Source organism: Bidens hawaiensis, unplaced genomic scaffold (genome assembly GCF_021521415.1).
Source record: "Bidens hawaiensis isolate Kalapana, Puna unplaced genomic scaffold, B.hawaiensis_p1.1 tig00019071_1, whole genome shotgun sequence".
NCBI classification, from domain to species: domain Eukaryota; kingdom Viridiplantae; phylum Streptophyta; class Magnoliopsida; order Asterales; family Asteraceae; genus Bidens; species Bidens hawaiensis.
The window spans coordinates 29,067-48,248 of record NW_027492892.1 but is presented as its reverse complement, the minus strand read 5'-3'; the positions used below and the strand labels follow the sequence as shown (position 1 = coordinate 48,248).

Sequence of the window (19,182 nt, the reverse complement as noted above, 5' to 3'; positions counted from 1 at the left end):
ATGGTCAGGTTTTACCCACCGACAACACTTCATTAGTCCACCTCAATTTTTATAATTTTTTGTTTTAATTCTGATACAATAATGTACGAAATTGAAACCAACTGAATTCATAAAACACCAATTCAACTAACAAAATTAAAATTATTATTAGTAGTAGTAATAAGTGTGAGAGAAACAATATCTGATGATTTCTATTTACCATAAAAGACTCCTTAAATAATACAAAGTCAAGAGGTAAAAGAGGCAACAAACTATCCTATCCTATCCTATTTTAAGCACATGATAATTACACAAAAATACAATTCCAATAATATAAGATATTATCGGTTAACAATAAGTTCCCCCATTCTCATGAACTGAACTGTTGATTGTTGAACGCCCCATCAAATCTCCAGGTTCTAATTTCAAACTTTTGTTTTTAATTTTGATCACTTGTTTCGAATTTGTTTGCTCCCTATATATCGTTTGTTTATTGTAGGTTAACATTTGCTTGTGACAAACAGAACGAACGACGACTGCACCATCGTTCGCCGGTGGTCTGGTGGGGGATGCTGAGACTTAATTCAATCTCAGGCTCTCAGGTATGTGTTTTCATATTCTTATTTATCTCTGACTTTTCATATTAGGCTTTTAGGATGTATTGTATACTGATGAAGAAATTTAAGTTGTTGAAATTAGGCAGTGTTTTTTCGAGTGCACACCATGTGTTCGATGAAATGTCACTTGCTTTCGTAGTTGTTGAAGCATCGGTTTTAAACGCATTCATTTTGGCCTTGAATATGTTGCTTTACTATTGTGGTTGTGTATTTAAGCTACGCGTTTACATAGTATAGGCGTTTGTTATTTGTTTTTCTAACTGAAGATGCTGTTGTCTACACTATACGTGCATTGCCATTAGCTTTTGGCACCATTATTAATATAAATTTAGTTAGGTGTACCTCATTTTATTATGTTAACTTTTTGAGTAATATGGTATGTGTTTTTGTTTTTAGGTGCTTTGGGCTTATTTCCTTTCTACTAGCTTAAATCCTGCAGTATTGATGTTTAGTCCTTATTTCCTTGTTGTCTATTTAATGCCGTGAGTGAATGTAATTTATTTGAGAATTTCAGATTATTAGGTCCCTGTCTGTCATGATATGATTTACTGGCTTGAAGACTTCGGTGCCACATAACTTGATCTCTTTGTTGTGGTATGCACAATCGTTTGAACTGTCGTCCAATACATACACGAGATTACTTTAGTTAACTTATCTTTGAACCTGATTATGTACATGTATTGCTTATTAACTTCTCATGCCATATTGTTTTATCATGATTTTGATGGATATTTGTTACTAGAAAAAAGAAAAAAAAACAATCCTATTTCAGATAAGAAATCTTCATCATCTTCTGATGTATTTAATAATCTTAAAGACATGGTGGTGTCATCCTTTAAACAAGGGACGTCTGCTAAAGAACTTTTCACGAAGGTTGAACACTTGAACACAAGATTTCCGATCAAACGTTTCTGTTTTAATGTATTATTCAAATGGCATGTTAGTGTTACCATTCTTCTTGAGTTTTGACAGTATAATTGTTATTTTTGTATAATAGATTTACTGGCAACAAGAAGAGCCTGCAGCAATGCTAGCCCAAAAGCAGAGGACTTACAAGCTGTTGGAGACTGATGACTATGTGAAGTCTAAAAAGACTGACATAAAAAAGATAAACGTTTCAAAAATAAGAGTGAAGCCCAAGAAGATGAAGATGACGAGGTATAAATCCTTGTACTCTCTATAATAATTAATTTCTTTTTCATTGTAAGAAGTATATATTGGTGTCTAAAAGATCACTCATGCGTTTTAATAGTAGTGGATATATATATGAAGTTATAAACATATATTAGTGAATATTTACAACAGTTGAGTTGTGAATGTACATTAAAGGTAGATAGTGAAAAGAGTTGTGGAGAATGACTAAAGTAGCGCAGAGATTACACATGAGAACAGAGAGACAATCACTTTCGCTTAAGGTCATGGAGTGTAGTGACTTTAGGAAGTGAATGCAATATTTTTGTGTGGATATGCAACAGTTTAATGGCAAACATGCATATTTCAGACTGACACACTCCCAAGACCACATGCAACCAATGCATGGTAAGCACTAAGCAGATCCCTAGACCACATCCAACCACCTGCAACCTGACCACTTAACTTTTACTTCTTTAATAGAGTTAACAACATTAATAACTAACTGCCACCAGAAATAGAATTAGAATTTATTTTAAGAGTCAGTCAAGTGTGCCTATATAAGGACAATCACTGATGATGATAACTTAAGTAAACCTCACCACAACTTGTTACATTCTCCTTCAATTTCAATGGCTTCCATGTGCTTGCTCGCCTTTCCTATCCCAGGTTTTAAAAGTTGTACAGTCGTAAGAAGCGGTCCTAACGTTCACAAGCCGCATTTGTCACAATCGCCAACAATAGCGGTCGAACCACCCATTGTTAGACGATCTGCAAACTATGACCCCACATTATGGTCATTTGATCGCATTCAGTCACTCTCTTGTAGTTACACTGTAAGTACGACGACGACTGTTATTAATTTTCCAAATAATTAATAATATAACTTGTTTTGATCATGCGTGTATGCTCAAAAGCTGACTCGTAAACACACATGCAGGGTGAAAGTTATATCGCACGAGCGAATGCGTTAAAGGACACGGTCAAGATGTTAATCAGACGCCAAGTTGGAGATGTTTCGAGAGCTCTGGAGCTGATTGATGATTTGCAAAGACTCGGAATCAGTTATCATTTTGAGGATGAGATAAGAGATGCATTGGAATCGATTTACTCCACTTATTATCAAACTCAAACCCGAGTGGGATGGCCTGAGTTTGAACCTTAAAGCACTTGGATTTAGACTACTGAGACAACATGGTTATCAAGTTCCTCAAGGTACAAGATGGAAGGAGTTACACTTTTATTTATTATGTGTAGTGAAAAATCAAACGTTAACATTTATTTTCATAATTCTGATTAACTGTCCATTTCAGTGAATTTTCATTATGTAGTTGGACCACATGTGTTTGTTTTGTATGTACATATGTATATCATTTATACTTTTTGTCGGTATAAAAACTTTAGTGTATGCTGTCTTATTTCACATTCATGAGTATGGCAAACACTTAGGGATGCAAACGAGCCGAGACCAAGCCCGGCTCGTTTAACTTACACGGAGCTCGAGCTCGGCTTGTTTCGAGCTCTATTTTCAAAGCTCGGCTCGGCTTGAGTCAACTCGTTTACAATTTTTTAATTAATTTTTAAATATTTATAATTATTTTTATATATCTTTCTTTCAGTTATAATTTTATGTATAAAATAGTATATATTATTATTATATAGTTATTTTTTATAACATTGTTAACTAATAATTATTAAATATATATATTAAAAAATTATATAAATGACATACTCGTTTAAGCTCGCGAGCCGGCTCGAGATCGATAGGTGAAGCTCGGGCTCAGGCTCGCTTGTTTAACGAGATTACATTTAGGCTTGAGCTCCTACTCGGGCTCGATTAAGCTTGGCTCAATCAAGCTTTTTCACGAGCCGATCTCGAGTAGCTCAGGAGCGGCTCGGCTCATTTGCACCCCTACAAACACTTATTGTTGCAAACAGCTGTCTACATGGAAACATACTATATGATGTTTAAAACTTTCAGTTATTTTTTCAACAAAAGATAACATGATGGTTTTTAACTGTTAAAATGTAGAGATTCTTAGCAACTTCAAGGACACCATTCAAAATGCTAAGCCACGCCTAACAGAGGATATGGTGACCGTACTTAACTTGTATGAGGCTTCTTATCTTTGTTTTGAGAATGAAAGCATTTTAGACGAGGGTAAAGAGTTGGCAACCAAATTTCCGAAAGAAAATCTGGGAAATATTAACGGCGGTTTATCGTGATTAGTAAGCCATGCTTTGGAGTTTCCATTGCATTGGAGAGTCCCGAGAGTTGAGGCAAAATGGTACATTGAATTATATGAAAAACGAAGCGGGTCGATTTCCATTGTGACCGAGCTTGCAAAACTTTATTTTGATATGAGCCAAGCTATCCACCTTGAAGATCTAAAGCACACATCACGGTATCATTCATTATGCTTTATATATTCTACTTAAATCTAAATTCAGGTGTGCAAATGATACATGCATGTGTGTAGGTGGTGGAACAATACAAGATGGGATGAGAAATTGAGCTTTGCTCGAGACCGAATGGTGGAGCATTTTATGTGGTCTCTTGGCTTTAGTTACCACCCAAAGTTTAGTCTTGGAAGGAGAATACTTACAATGGTTAACTCCCTCATTACATCCATCGATGATGTCTACGATGTCTATGGTACTTTGGACGAACTTGAACGGTTTACTGATGTCGTTGACAGGTTAAAACTAGTACACCCTTAATTTCTGGTGCACGAATTACACATTTTATCAGCCCGCAAGCTAAGCTTGTTTATGGGTTCTATCTGTTTGCAAATTAACCGGGTTATATTTAGAGGGACATGTTGCGTATGGTGTCTTGAATTGTTTCTGATTTGTAGATGGGATGTGAATGCAATGAAAGACCTTCCAGATTATATGAAGATAGCATTTTTGGGATTCTACAATACCATAAATGAGATTTCATATAACATACTTACCGAGACAGGATTCCTGGCACTTCCATATCTTAAGAAAGGAGTAAGTAACTATGAAATCCTCTTGTTTCAATATCTATGTGATATTGCTTCAACATAATTATTTTTCCAATGACATTCAGATTTAATTATCATGCAGTGGGCAGACTATATCAAGACATACATGGTAGAAGCATGTTGGTACCACGGTGGACATAAACCAACACTCCAGAAGTATTTGGACAATGTTTATGTATCGATCGGGGGTCCTATAATGCTCATGACTGTTAATTGTTTAGCACCGTTTAGTTCAAGTGAAGAAATGCTGAGAAGCATGGAAAGAGCTGAGAATATAATTCGCTACTCATCAACAATCTTCCGGCTTGCTAATGACTTGGGGACATCGTCGGTATGTCCTTTTAATATATATGATCATAAAAACCTATAACACTGTCGCTTGAACATTGTCTGTCTTGCTACTTGAAGGAGGAAATTGCAAGGGGAGATATTCCAAAATCAATCCAGTGTTACATGAATGACACCGGTGCAACCGAAGAAGAAGCTAGAGTGTACATCAAAGGTTTGATCGAAGCGACGTGGAAGAAGCTTAACAAAGAACGAGCTTGTGGTTATTCTGAGTTTTCAAAGGAGTTTATGGATTGTGCTACAAACATACCTAGGATGACACAATTCATGTACAATGATGGAGATGGGCATGGCCATCCATACATTACTGAGTCTCATGTGTTATCACTATTGTTCAATCCAGTGCAGGGCGCGAACTAGCCAGGAATATATATGTGTAGTATTTGTTGGACGTGGACTTATTTGTAAAATAAGATCACATTGAATTGAATCCATATTTTTAGTTTCCAAGAAGTAGCAACGGCTATGTTGAATGTTAGTTCCGGATGTTTCCTATCAACTAGATTATTAATAAAGTTTCATTCAAAATGGTTGAAACGAAAAAAATTTTGTTCTCTGTATGTTGTGCTGCAGATAAACGCGATTCTAGAGGCTGGAAATACATTTACTGATGGTTTGGGAACAGCAAGGTTAATCTATATTTGAAGCTCCCAAATAGTTAAGATCCAAAATTTACTATGCATGCCGGGTAACGGGTAAAAATCGGGTGATTTTTTCGTACAGGTTAACTCACACTGCTTTTGACCCAAACAATAAATCTTTTTAGTATTAATTTTTTTTTTTTACAAAACATTTTAATTATTATTGACAAATAAAATGATCCAATTACAACAGGGAGACAGGTATTAATTAGCATGTAAGTAATGAATGTACAACATATTTTAAATGTTTAGAATCAAATTAAATTGTTATTGTTATAAACTAAGGGCATTACAAGTAGTTTCAATCATCTGAACACATGTTCATGAGTTGCTCAATTTGCTGCCATATCTGTATGCTTATGTAGTAAAGATCGGTGGTAAAACTTTCGATCGTTTTCCCTTTATTTGCGCTTTTGTGTCCGGGAAGTGATCCAACCGGTCCTCAACCTTCCCCTCTCGCGTTACATTAACAGGATAACCAACAAGATGCACACCTTCCATATCTATAACCTCGTCACCCGAATAAATCTGCCACATCAGCTCCCCAAACTGACTCATCATCACCACACATTCCAAACTCTCGGGATGTTCGAAAACACCTTCTGTCCGTCCAATATGTTCGTACCATAAAGACATACGGTAACCATAAATATCTCCTTTATTTGTCTGTTGGTAGCATCCTAGTGCAATCTCCGTGCCTCGTTGACCATCCATTGACCGCTGGTTTATGTTGGCTGATCCTATTATCATGTAAATATCATCTACTGCAAAATTAATCAACATTTAGATTATGAAAAAAATTCATAAAATTATTTTAAAAAAAAAGTTTTATGGATGATTAGTTGATTACCAATTATGAGTTTAGAATGTACATAAATCATGAATCTCCTATGTTGTTGAACATTCCAATATTGTGTACCATGATGAGGCGGGTACATCGGGATATACTCGCCTCGGTTTTCGTCTTCGCGGTTAGCAAGACAGAAAAAATTCAAATAATCTTTTGGATGCCAATTTTCACCACTATCTTTCATAGCTTTTCCTATCAAACCATACATCATCTTCATAGTTTCCCTTGTCCAATGCAGTATATCCTGCACTGATTCACTCTCGGGCCCGCCTTCGGGCCACATTGGTATCAGAACATACACTGCAAACCGCTCTTTCGCTTTGATTTTACTCACTATCTTAAGTGCAATCTCAATAGGGATCAAGTTCCCGCATCCTGAATGTTTGTCATTTTCCCATAAATGACATCCCCCGATAAAATACTGGTTTTCGATGTATATAAACCTCTCAGCCCTCCTGATTGCCTCTACATACGCTTCGTGTATGCTTCGTTCAACGGTAAAGGGAACTTTACCGTTGAACGAAGCTGACACGTGGTCTATTGACCTAAAAACTTGAACATTCCAGTTTCTTTCGGTTGAGTTAACCGAGTAGTCATGTTCAAGATCCGTTATTTTGTTAACGGGAATGAGTATCGATGGGTCGAATTGTTTACCCATCGTTGCTCAAAGTTCTGCATTATATCCCATGCAGCTTCTCCCCTTACACATGCATGTGCATCGTGCCAGGGTTCCCGGGGCCCACCTTTTTTTAAACTGGCCCCGGGTATACTTGTTTGGTAAAAGTCATTTGCATGTGATTCATTAACAAGAGTTTTGAAAAGGGAGTGTTGTTCGGTATCATATCGACCGTTGCATAAATCTATGCCACCGATGAAGCTAGTGACTTCTCGTTTGGTTGACGACAAGTGTGCGCGTGTGTCGACTGTGATGGTTTTTTGGTGGTGTGTGAATATTGTTGGGAGGTTGTGGGATAATCTTGGGCATAATTTGCAGACTACTTTTGTTGTTTTGAAGAAGGCGAGGGCGTTTTCGTCGTTGGTTCCCATTACGCCTTTGTTTTTGATGATTGGTAGTGAAGTTTCATCATCCCAGATCATGATTCTTACTGCTACACCTTCTTCTGCTTTTCTTTTTAGTAAGTCACCTAGCTTTACTCCTCTTGCATGTGGGATTTTTGTCTCCAAATCCCTCACCTGTGGTATTTAATTTACAGGTTAGTCGTGTTACGGTAAGGGTGCAAAGAAGCCAAGCCCGAGCTCGCCTCGTTCTGAAAAGAGCTCGAGTGCTGCTCGTTTTTAGCTGTATTTCTGAAGCTCAAGTTCGGCTCCGTGAGTAGTGTTTCAGACTTGAGTTTGGTTGATTTATTGTTTTCTTAATCATTCAATTATTTTACTTATAAAATTTTATACCTATGATTTATGTATAACATTAGATATATTATTATTATTATTATCATAATTTGACTTATTTTGGCTCAAAATGGTTATTTTGAAAAAGAATAAACACTCTTTACTTTTTCAAAATAACCATTTTTTAAATCAACCTTTTTTGACCCGACCCAAATAACCCTTTTTTATAATCAGCCTGACGAGACCCACTTGTTTTGTCAGGTATTAACTCATTTATTAAACGAGCCGCGTTACAGGCTCGAGCTCGTTTAAGCGCCACCGTTCAACCTTTTAGCGAGCCGATCACAAGTAGCTCACAAGTGACACAACTCGTTTACACATAAAAAGTTCAAAACTTTGATGGTTCTAGATGTGTCATATGGGGTCAAATCAAATGGTTTGAAACTCACAGAAGGTCTTTCTAATGCATAAAAGTTTATATATATTTGCAAGAAGATTTAATTTTTAGTGAACAAAATTAGCATATTCAAAATTGACATATTTGCAAGGCAACTTAACCCGGCCTGTATGAAAATCGGACCACCCCCCCCCCCCCCCCAAATCTTCCAAACTACATATTTACACTAATATAGTTTTGACAAGATTTTCATTTATTTACCAGAATGAGGTGAGGATTGAAAGACCATCCTGCAATATAAATAAAATGTTTGGCACCTTCAATGGCTACAAAAACATCCTCCCAAAGGTTTCTAGGTGACCCGCAAGCATCAACCGGCGGTTGAAACATAAGACAGTGATGAGAATCTTGATACAATGTAACACTGCAGTTACTCCTTTGTGGAAATGTAGCATCCTCGGCCCATTATATCGGTTATTATTTATAATTTTCCGCCAGTTTTGTTCAAGTTGTGCCGGTTTGAACCATAACATGAGTCTAATCTTCACTTGTGGATGTGGCTTCCCATTTCCCATGCACACTGGTAACAAACCATCAATCAGGTTTGACTTTTCTAACAACTGAAGTGCTTGGATGTTGACTTTCCCGAGGATTGCACATTTTGTCTTGAGGGTTATTGTTATTGTTGCGTTTACGTGATGAGCGCATAGAACACGTAATGTTTGGTTCCAAACACGGTCACTTTCGTGACTTGTTGATGCTATCTTTTCGTGGTCTATTTTGATGGTAACATATGCTGGCGCTCCAGTTGGATTTATGCACTGTAAAAGCTAAACACTGATCAGTATCGGGTCAAACTAGTTGAATTGTTCAAACCAAACACCTCACATATTATTATTCGTGTCAAACAGGTCAACTCTAATGGGCACACTTAAAGTTGTGTAATCCAAACACGACCCATTTAACCCATTTACCTAAAACGTGTTAAACGGGTTGGCTGGTGATAACTGTAAACGTGTTAATCTAGTTGGTGGGGTGTAAAAGAATGGGTTAAACGAACAAGTCAACCCCAACCCGACTAGTTTTTTAAACAGATTCGATATACCAACAAAAAACCTGAATTATTTTTATGTCATGTACGGATTGTGTCAAAAATTGTCTCCCTTAGGTCAAGTTATTAATTTTTGTGTCAAACGGAGTTATAAATTTTTTGTTATTTCATTAGTAATCTGAATTTTTAAATAAAATGATTTAGGAGGTTTTATGAATTACGGTTATAATTTTTTGCGATTTTAATCTATTTAGTTATTAAACTAATGTTATTCAATATCACCCTATGGAGATCAGTTATAATACGAATCTACTCATTCACAAGTATACGAGTCATAAAAATTAAAAAACATAATAAACCAATAATCAGTAATGAATATGAGGCAGATTTTGAAATGCAATACGTACATTGAGTAGAAACGGTGGTGAATAAGGCGTGGCGTGAAAGATTGTAGCTTCAAGTGTTCCATGAAAAAACATTGGTTTTCCCTGCATTGTTTGTGTAGCATATATATTTGAGTTATATACAATGAAACTAATGTTATAGAAAAGAGGTAATGAATATATGAAAGCAAATATTGCATTTTGAGTGGAGCTACAGTTTTTGAAAACTTATAAAGTCTACAGTTTGAAACTTAGAGGCAACCTTTAAGCCTACATTGTTTGCTTTTTCTTCAAGTACATGTTCTTCAGTTTATTTATCTTGCTTATTTATCTTAGATCAATGATTTATTTATATAAATGTATAGGTTGTATGCATAAACGAACAATTAAAGTAATATAGTAACCATTGTATTTATATTTTAAATTTTTGTAAGAATGAAAAATAAATGTTATTGTGCTTGCAAGTTGCAATATCTCCTATATATTTATTTATTTTCATATTAATTTGTGATTTTGACAACATACCTGTCAATTTCTAATATAATGGTTTGGCTATTTCTTGTCCCGTAAGGGATTATTTGCACAGTTTTGTTATTTTATAATCTATTAATGTATATAAATAGTTTAAACGTGGCATTTTCTATCCTAGGTATATCCAAAATAGTCATACGCCAAGATAATGAAGTTTGATGTAACATAATGGAATTGCTAATGACTAATTTGGTTGGTTGTCAACTTGTCATTAGAGGTGAAAAAAAAAAACTAGTTTCGGACTCGACCTGGCAGTTCCTAAACCGGACCCGACTCTACAATACCCACGGGTGACCGGGCTTTGGGTTTCTCCCCGGAACCGGAATTGACCCGGACCCGCTGGAACCGGTTCCACCAAGACCCGGTCAAAACCCGACCCATCCCTACCCGAAACCCGAACCCCCCCCCCCTCGGAAAACCCGGTCAAATACCCGACCATACCCGGAACCGGTTCCTACCCGACTGGATTTTGAATTTTGCTGACTATACCCAAAACCAGTTCCTAAATATAGCCGGTCTATGCACCTCTACTTGTCATGCCCTAAAATGTAAATGTTGTGATGTTTAACTGTTTTTTATTGGTCCTTTTTAACTTTGTAAATGTTAAAAGTTCTAGTGGGCCAAAGATAACCCAATTTTTTGATCCAATTGTTGACATAGTCACATAACTTTTTCCCAAATACATAGTTTTTTCAATAATTTCGGTCCCCTTGTTGGTTGTGAAAGTAATGTGTCTGAATTTCTATTTCATGTCGTCTCTCGATTGTTATCTGCCTATTCTAATAAAGTAAAATAATTGTGGACACTTGTCATGTTTTGATTAATTCTTACCATTCTTTTCCCTCCAAAACTAACTTAATTAATCCTAATATATGTAATAGATTAATAATTATTCACTTTCCTTTTATACTCTATTTATATTTATATTTTTATAAAAATAAATATTAAAATATTCTTTTACTATATATTCCAAAATACTTGGTGAATCCAAAAATCAACAATAAACCATGTTTGTCAAAGATTGAAAAATCATATAATTTTAAATGTTATGATTAATATATTGTGCTATGTATATTGTGGGAGATTGTAAAGAAAAATAAAACTCAAATATTCTTTCATTTTACAAAGTTATTTTTTAATCATTAAATTATAAATATATGCTTAAAAGTTGATCCATTTTTTTTAAATCAATCAATTTATCTATTATTATTATAAATTGTCATATAAATTTATAAATTATAAATCTATGCTTTAAATCTATTCAATTATTTTTCGGTTAATTTAGTAAACTATATATATGTTAAAACGTAAAGATAGTATATACCAATCACTTTCAGACATAACAAGGTTTATCATATTTTATTTCTTAGTATTTTTATCTAGGATTGTTTCGGGATTTTTGTGGAACTTAAATTTGATTTTTATGGTCAAAAGTTAGTAAATAAATTGTTTGATACAAGTTAACTATAATTAGGATCAAAATTTGTTACGGGTAAAAATGAGAAATCTGTGTATTTTTAAAAGTTTGAGAATGCAAATAGATTTATCATCAAATTTGTTACGGGTTCAAAGTGTTGGATTAAAAATGTCAAACAGATGAAAGTTAGAATTTGTACGTGCAATTTTTTATTAAGTTCGTGAAGAGGTAGGTCCCAGCAGAGCCCAGTTGGACCCGCAAGACTCACCTTGAAAAGGGACGTCTGCGCAGTTAAACCCGCAAGACTCCTTAAGGGACGTCTGCGCGGTTGAACCCGCAAGACTTAACTTAAAGGGACGTCTGCGCAGAGACCAACTGGATCCGCAGGACCCACCATGCTCAGAGACGTGACGTCCTTACGCGCAGTACGCAAGCTGTTCCCGCAGGAAAAGCCTCCCAATGGTGTACTCTGCCTGTTCCCGCAGCTGCGGATACAAGCCATCAGGGAAGGCTACCTGCGCAGCAAAGCTACACGCACAAGGCACTTAGCTCTCATAATAATTCAGTAATGTCACCTAAAGAAGGAATGAGCAAAGTCGGGAATACACCCGCCCAAATGAGCCAGTCCGTACGATACGGGAGGATCTTTTGTACTGTACCTGACGAGGTATGGACAAAAGATCTGACCAAAGATACGACAGCTCACTGACAACAGTATGACGAGCAGCACGCTCTTGTACTGTATGTCACTATTAGCCGCTGCCTACTCACCAACCTGTCGGAGGACGTGCATAGCCTGCAGTTGGTGGAACAGGAATAGTACACAGCCGGCCTGGTCACTATCAGCCGCTGCCTACCCACCAACTACCAGCATGGCATGTGCGTAGCCCACAGTTGGCAGAACAGGAACACTATTCAGCCGGCTGTACCTTCTTGGAAACCTACCTTCGGCTATAAATACTCCAACACCTTGGAATGGTATCATCTTATCTTATATCTTATATCATATCTTATACCTGATATCTGCTCTAGTCATTCTCTTAATATACACTTATATTCAAGAGCAATCTAGTCTGATTCTCACGCCGGAGGGTGGTCACAAGGAGGTACCCCCCCCCCTTCTCAGTGACGAGCTCACGGTGTCTGTTTTGCAGGTTATCAGAAGAACCATCTTTGCCGGATCTAACCCCTCGTGGGAAACATCTATTTAACCCCCAGATTATCCGTAATCTGCCCGGGGTAGATTAGTGTTTCTTCATTGGCGCCATCCGTGCATAAAAGCTAGAACTTAATCCTTTTCAGTTTTCTCAAAACTTCTGGAAAGATGGTTAAAGAAACTCCGGTAACCACAACCCCAGCTACTGGGGGGAATACCGGCGACTACACAGTTTTTACGAACACTACCCCGGTTACCCAAGCTGGGGCAAGTGCAGTAAATAATCGCTCACTGGGATTCACCGATACCCAGTTAGAGAGACAACGAACGAGGCTCCCCCGCCAAACACTCGATGAAGTTAAAGCGTGGGCGGAAGCACGTCAAAAAGAATTCCAAGCTGAGTTGGATGAACGCTTACGTTCACTCCAACAGCTTGAGGAATTCGGAGAGTACTTAGACGATGATTCGGAGGAATCCGATAGTGACGCAAACCCTCGTCATAGGACGAAAGGGAAGCGTAAGGAAACGGACTCCCAACCGAGAAGGCATTTTGAAGAAACCTTCAAACCAAAAAACGCGGGTGGAAACCAACGTGACTTCTCAAAAGCATTTAGATCAACTGCGGCAAATGCGGGAACGTCCAAATTTGCAAGGGACATTGCGGAAGCAATCGCCCCGAAAAGTGCCAAACAGATGTCCAACATCGGCACTTACGATGGTATATCTGATCCAGACGATCATTTGAACAGATTCATAGCGGGGGCAACCGTCAGTAATTTGACGGAACCTACGTGGTGTTACATGTTCCAAATGACGCTTGTTGGGCCAGCTAGAGCGTGGTTCGATCGTCTACCGGTCAACCACATCTACGATTGGGCAGACTTCCAACAGAAGTTTAGCCAACACTTCAGCCAACAAAGAAAGTATACCGAAGAGCAATGGACAATCCTCAATTGCATTCGAGAGGAAGATGAATCTTTGCCAGACTTCATCACTCGCTTCAACTCAAAGAAGCTAAGTCTGGGTAATATTAGCGAAGATCTTGTTCGCGCTGCTTTCATCCAGGGCGCGAAAGACCCAGAGCTCATCCGCACCTTAACGGGTAGAGATGGCATGCCATCCACATGGGATGCCATCATGACAGCAGCTAAACGCTTTGCGGAAACGGAGAAGCAACTGGGTAGAGATCTCCCCCAGAGCACAAACCTCTACACCCAGAAAACAAGAGAAGACAACGTCCTTACCGCCCGACTAAACAAAAAGCGGAAGCTAGGCATTTGGCAGTCAAGGGTAAACTTTGACACCTCATCCGGCTTGCAACATCGGTTAGGCGGAGGGGATAACGTACAGTCGAACCAGAACTCCAGATGGACGCCACTCACTAAAAGCGTCACCGAGATATTCGCCACTGAGAAGCTCCCATGGCCAAAGGCTCCAATAATCCGACATCGTCACAATGCTGATCGGAGCAAATACTGTGACTTTCACAGGACAAAAGGCCACAACACTGAAGAATGCACAGACGTAAAGGACATCGTCGAAGCATTTGTCAGAGATGGGACGCTCGCGCACCTCGTGGCGTAACGAACGCTGAGCAGGCTGATGCGTGTAGAACCCCAGTTGGGGAAAACACGAATAAAATTGCAGCTTCAATGTTGGAGACTACATACTGCGTAAACAACGAGATCCCGAACCAGGTGCATATCGGCTCGATGGCACTCCCATCCCAACAACATGGAAGGGAGCTCAATTACACAGTTTGCATGTAGATCAATTCCAAACTTGTAAAGAAAAGGCCCAGAGCCACTTCTAATGGAAATGATTCTCCTTAGAACATTGATGCTGATGATCTTACATTTATACTTATGAACTTTCCACACTGATATGCCGGTCTTCACCGCATACATAAGTGGGGAAGTCGTTGCTTGTGGAAGGCGGCAAAACCCGCATAAACACAAAAAACGGCAAACCTTCACGCAGGTCAGTCATAGGTAAAGTTTGGTGATCCCACTAAATGAAAGTGCCGGTCCTAACCGCACAAATCATGATAGAGGAAACCGAACTAACCTATTGACAACCGCGCGTCGAACGGTTAATTTATTCAAAACACTGATGCCGGTTTTCACCGCATAAATAAGTGTAAAGAAATCGTTGCGTGTGGACGGCGGCAAAACCCGCATAAACACAAAAAACGGCAAACCTTCACGCAGGTCAGTCATAGGTAAAGTTTGGTGATCCCACTAAATGAAAGTGCCGGTCCTAACCGCACAAATCATGATAGAAGAAACCGAACTAACCTATTGACAACCACGCGTCGAACGGTTAACCTATTCAAAACCCTTAGAAAATTTCTAACGAAAAGATGAGGAAAACCTCCACGCAGGTCAGATATAGGTGAAGTTTAGCCATCCTACCAAGTGCAAGTGACGGTTTTACCCGCACAATCACGAAGGAGGAAGCAAAACTTCAACCTATTATCTACCACGTTCAAAGGTTAACTTATTCTAAATACTTAGAAAATTTCTAACGAAAAGATGAGGAAAACCTCCACGCAGGTCAGAAATAGGTAAAGTTTAGCCATCCTACTAAGTGCAAGTGACGGTCTTACCCGCACAATCACGAAGGAGGAAGCAAAACTTCAACCTATTATCTACCACGTTCAAAGGTTAACTTATTCTAAACACTTGGAAAGTTGCTAATTTAAACTAAAGTATGCATGAGCAAGTCATATAACGTTTATAAAGCAAGTCATCCAGTGAAAAAAGATTTATATTTCATAATAATTCAAGTATTACAAGAATGGCCGGGTAACTACCCGCCTACATGAATATAAATCTATACAGTGTAAACCTATCCTAACAGTGGGAAGGGATCTTAAGGTTCAAGCTTCAGGACCACTCCCTCCAAACCCACTTGTACCCGCACCATCAGTTGGCTGTGGCGGTTCAAGGAAGGTCTTTAGAATGGTTAGCCCATCATCAGCAGCAGCAACTTCGTTCACCTTCTCCACCACCGGATGCGGGAAGGCGGCATACTGATTCACTGCTTGGTCATATACAGCTTCAGTATCAACATCATATAAAGGGAAGTTGGAAGGCGGGATGCCTTTCTCAACGAACCCTAGACCAAGCAGGAAGCCGGCCTTTTCCCCATCCTCATGAGAAGCGTTGAGGGCTACGCTCATGGCATCGTCGTATGATGTGTCCGTGAAGACTCGATGCACAACCTACAAGAAAAAATACAAGTATCAAAACCTTTTCTATTTACAAAGAAAAGCGTAAAGATATGAAATTACGCATACCTGAGACAACGCTTCTCGAAGAAGCCATTCCTTGGCAACCAGAGCCTCCTGGAGGGCGGCTTGAGCTTGGTTACGGGCGCTTTCGGCTTCACTTTTGTTAAGGTTGGCGAGCAACACTTCCTTAGCAGCAGCCTCTTCAACGCCCTTTAGCTTCCGCTCGGTGTGGTCAAGCACGCCCCTCTGGTCCAAGATCTCTTGGAGCTTCTTGGCGTCTTCCATAGCCAAGGCATCATGAGCCTGCTGGAGCCTCTCTAGCTTGGCTTTAAGCTCCTCGTTCTCAATGCGTAGAGGCTCAGCAACAGCTTCAGCCTTGGTGGCCCTCTCAGTTGCGTTCCGTGCAGTTTCCTTAGCCAGCCGAAGCTGTTCGTTAACAGCTTGGCAGCCTTGGAACGGGCCTCGAGACGGGCCTGAACTTCAACTTCAAGGGCCTGGAAAGCCTTCTCCTTTTCCGCAGCCACTGCGGCAAGCCTCTTGTTCTCCTCCCGGATGGCCCGCGCCTGAGCCACTTCCAGGCTACGCGCCGTCTTTAACTTGTCGTTTTCACGACAAAGTAACTCGACGCGCGGCTGCATCCGGGCAAGGAGAATCCGCAATTCATTCGACAGCCTACCCTCCTGGTAGCTGGACATGGCTTCCCCCAGCGCACCGGCGGGGGCGGCGTGGCGGGTCCATTCGACGCATTCTACAGACGTTCGAAGGGTTGTTCCTCGGCGGATGTTCCATCGTGGAACATACACTTCATTGGAATCCGACACTGCAAAAGCAAAAAGCAGTTAGAAAAAGATGATAAATATATATATATATATATATATATAAAATAAAGGCCAGAATAACCTGTAGGGTCGACGACAGGCCTGTAGCCGCCAAACCCATCACCCGAACCTAACGGATATCCATCCAAAAGGTCAGGCAAATGGGAAGGAGGCAGAGATTGGCTTGACGCCCCAACCCCGGACATACCTGAAGGACCGGACGTAGTCGCCGGCGCCGGAGGAGGCATAACGGAGGCCGCCGCGGTAGAAACCAGCGGAGGTGAACTCACCAGAGGTGAACTCACAACTGCGGCCGTGGCTGCGGAAGAATCCACAGTAACATTCACCGCCGGCTCAGTGAAAGAATCAGTAAATATGGCACTGACAGCCGGCGGAGATGTCATCACAGTTGGAACAGTTGGCTCAACCGGGTGAGCAACTGAACTAACAACTGAAGCAGGCGCGGACGCCTGGGTCATCGCCTCAGGTAGGTTGACCAAACCTACCGTCATGGGTCCGGAGGTGCTCCTCCCCGCTCCACCCTGGAATGCGGTAGCATCCACGCCTGCACAAAGAAGATATAAGTATAATGGTGGAAAGCTATGCAGTTAAAAGTAAAGGAATATTATACTTACGGGTTTTCTTGAGCCTAAAGGTTCTGACAGGCGGGGACGAACCCGATGGAGCCGGCCTCTTCACGCCGCTCACCGTCGTCACACTGGGCTGCCCGGAGGTGACAGGCGTTTCAACCTCCGGAACAGTGGTCTCACTACCACCAGGGTTCCCCGCCGCCTCCTCGCTCTGGGTTTCCGAGTCAGACCGGACAACCGGATCGGCGGTGGAGGCAACATTCGCCTTGCCCTTCGCGCCAGTGGCCTTCTTTTTCCGCACCAACGGAGGACCATCTGCGGATTCCTCATCAGAAGATGACAAGATTAGAGGAATTCCAGCAGAGGTTTCAGCATTGAGAGGTCGATGGTTGAATAACTCCTTACCTGGCCGCGTGGCGCTCAGAATGGGGTGGCCTGGCGGGTAGACATCCACAAACCGATCCCTCGTCTGCTCAAGGATGGGCAACTCGTTCTCATCTAGAGCACGAGTACCCATCCGAGCGGGACCATCACTCTCCCGCGGCTGCAGGAGAGACTGCAAATCGTTTCCCTCTGAAATAAAAAAAAGAAACAGTTAGAAGAAAAACCTATATCAACAAAGAAGACAGAGCATACCGTAAGGGACAGAGTTCAAACCGTATTCGAGAACGATGGGAACCTGTGACGCCTCCTTCCACACCCGGCTCATCCCAAGCATCACCATCCCAGACTCCGCAAAGCGGTACACCGGAGTCTGGACCCGGGAGATCTTGGCGAACCACTCCGCCTCCTGGTAGTTGAGGGCGTGAAGGGCGGGGAATGCTCTCCCATTCTTAAACGTCATCGCAAGGGGGACGACGCGAGCGGAGATATAAAAAAACTCCCGCTTCCACGACCGAAGACTGCGCTCGGTTGCGCAGATCTTCAGACCCTTGATCCGATTGACCAAGGTATACCACCCCTGGATGCACCTCCAAGAATAGAAGGTCATCAGGCGGTCAACATGGGGCTCCACACCCAGAATGAGGCACACCCACTCGAAGTGGCGGATCTTGGCGATCGCCATCGGGTGTACCTCCTAAAAATGCACACCGTGCCTCTCCAAGACACGGTATACAAACTTCGTCAATGGGAACCTGAGATTCCCATAAACGAAGAATGCAGCATACACCCCTATTTTGCCCTTGGGGGCATCGTACACCGTCTGGTGTGGCTCCGGAAACTCAGGCTCGAACGACTCGAGCATGAACTTCCGGACGATGTACTGAAAAAGCTCGGCAGGAAGAGCGCACTGGCACTCGCCAGCAGTGCTCTTGTCGTCCTTTTCGGACATCGACGTCGGGTTCTCGACGAACAACTCAGACTCCTCGGCAGTGGCCTCAAAATCACGGGTAGAAGACATGTTTTGAAGGTACAGCAACGATTTCAGAAGAATGCTCGACGGAATAGTGAGTATTCGCCGGAAATCGCTTAGAAGGAGAAGATAGAAGTGAAAGTGTGGATTACAAAGGACCCTCTCCCCCTTTATATACTCATCGCAATTAATGCGATGAATTTAATGCGGAAGAGAGAGAAATCGCAGGTGCAATGAAACTATGACACGTGGCAAAGAGCAAGCTGGCAACAGCTGTTGAAAGGACGCGTGCCATTAATTTCGCGGCCACGCGCCCGAAAAAT

The 19,182-nt window shown here is 40.8% G+C and overlaps 2 pseudogenes; one reads left to right on the top strand and one right to left on the bottom strand.

Moving 5' to 3' along the window:
• On the top strand, positions 1–5,446 carry LOC143557596 (R-linalool synthase QH1, chloroplastic-like; annotated as a pseudogene).
• Positions 5,447–6,084: 638 nt separating this feature from the next.
• On the bottom strand, positions 6,085–9,869 carry LOC143557558 (phospholipase D alpha 4-like; annotated as a pseudogene).
• Positions 9,870–19,182: the final 9,313 nt, after the last annotated feature.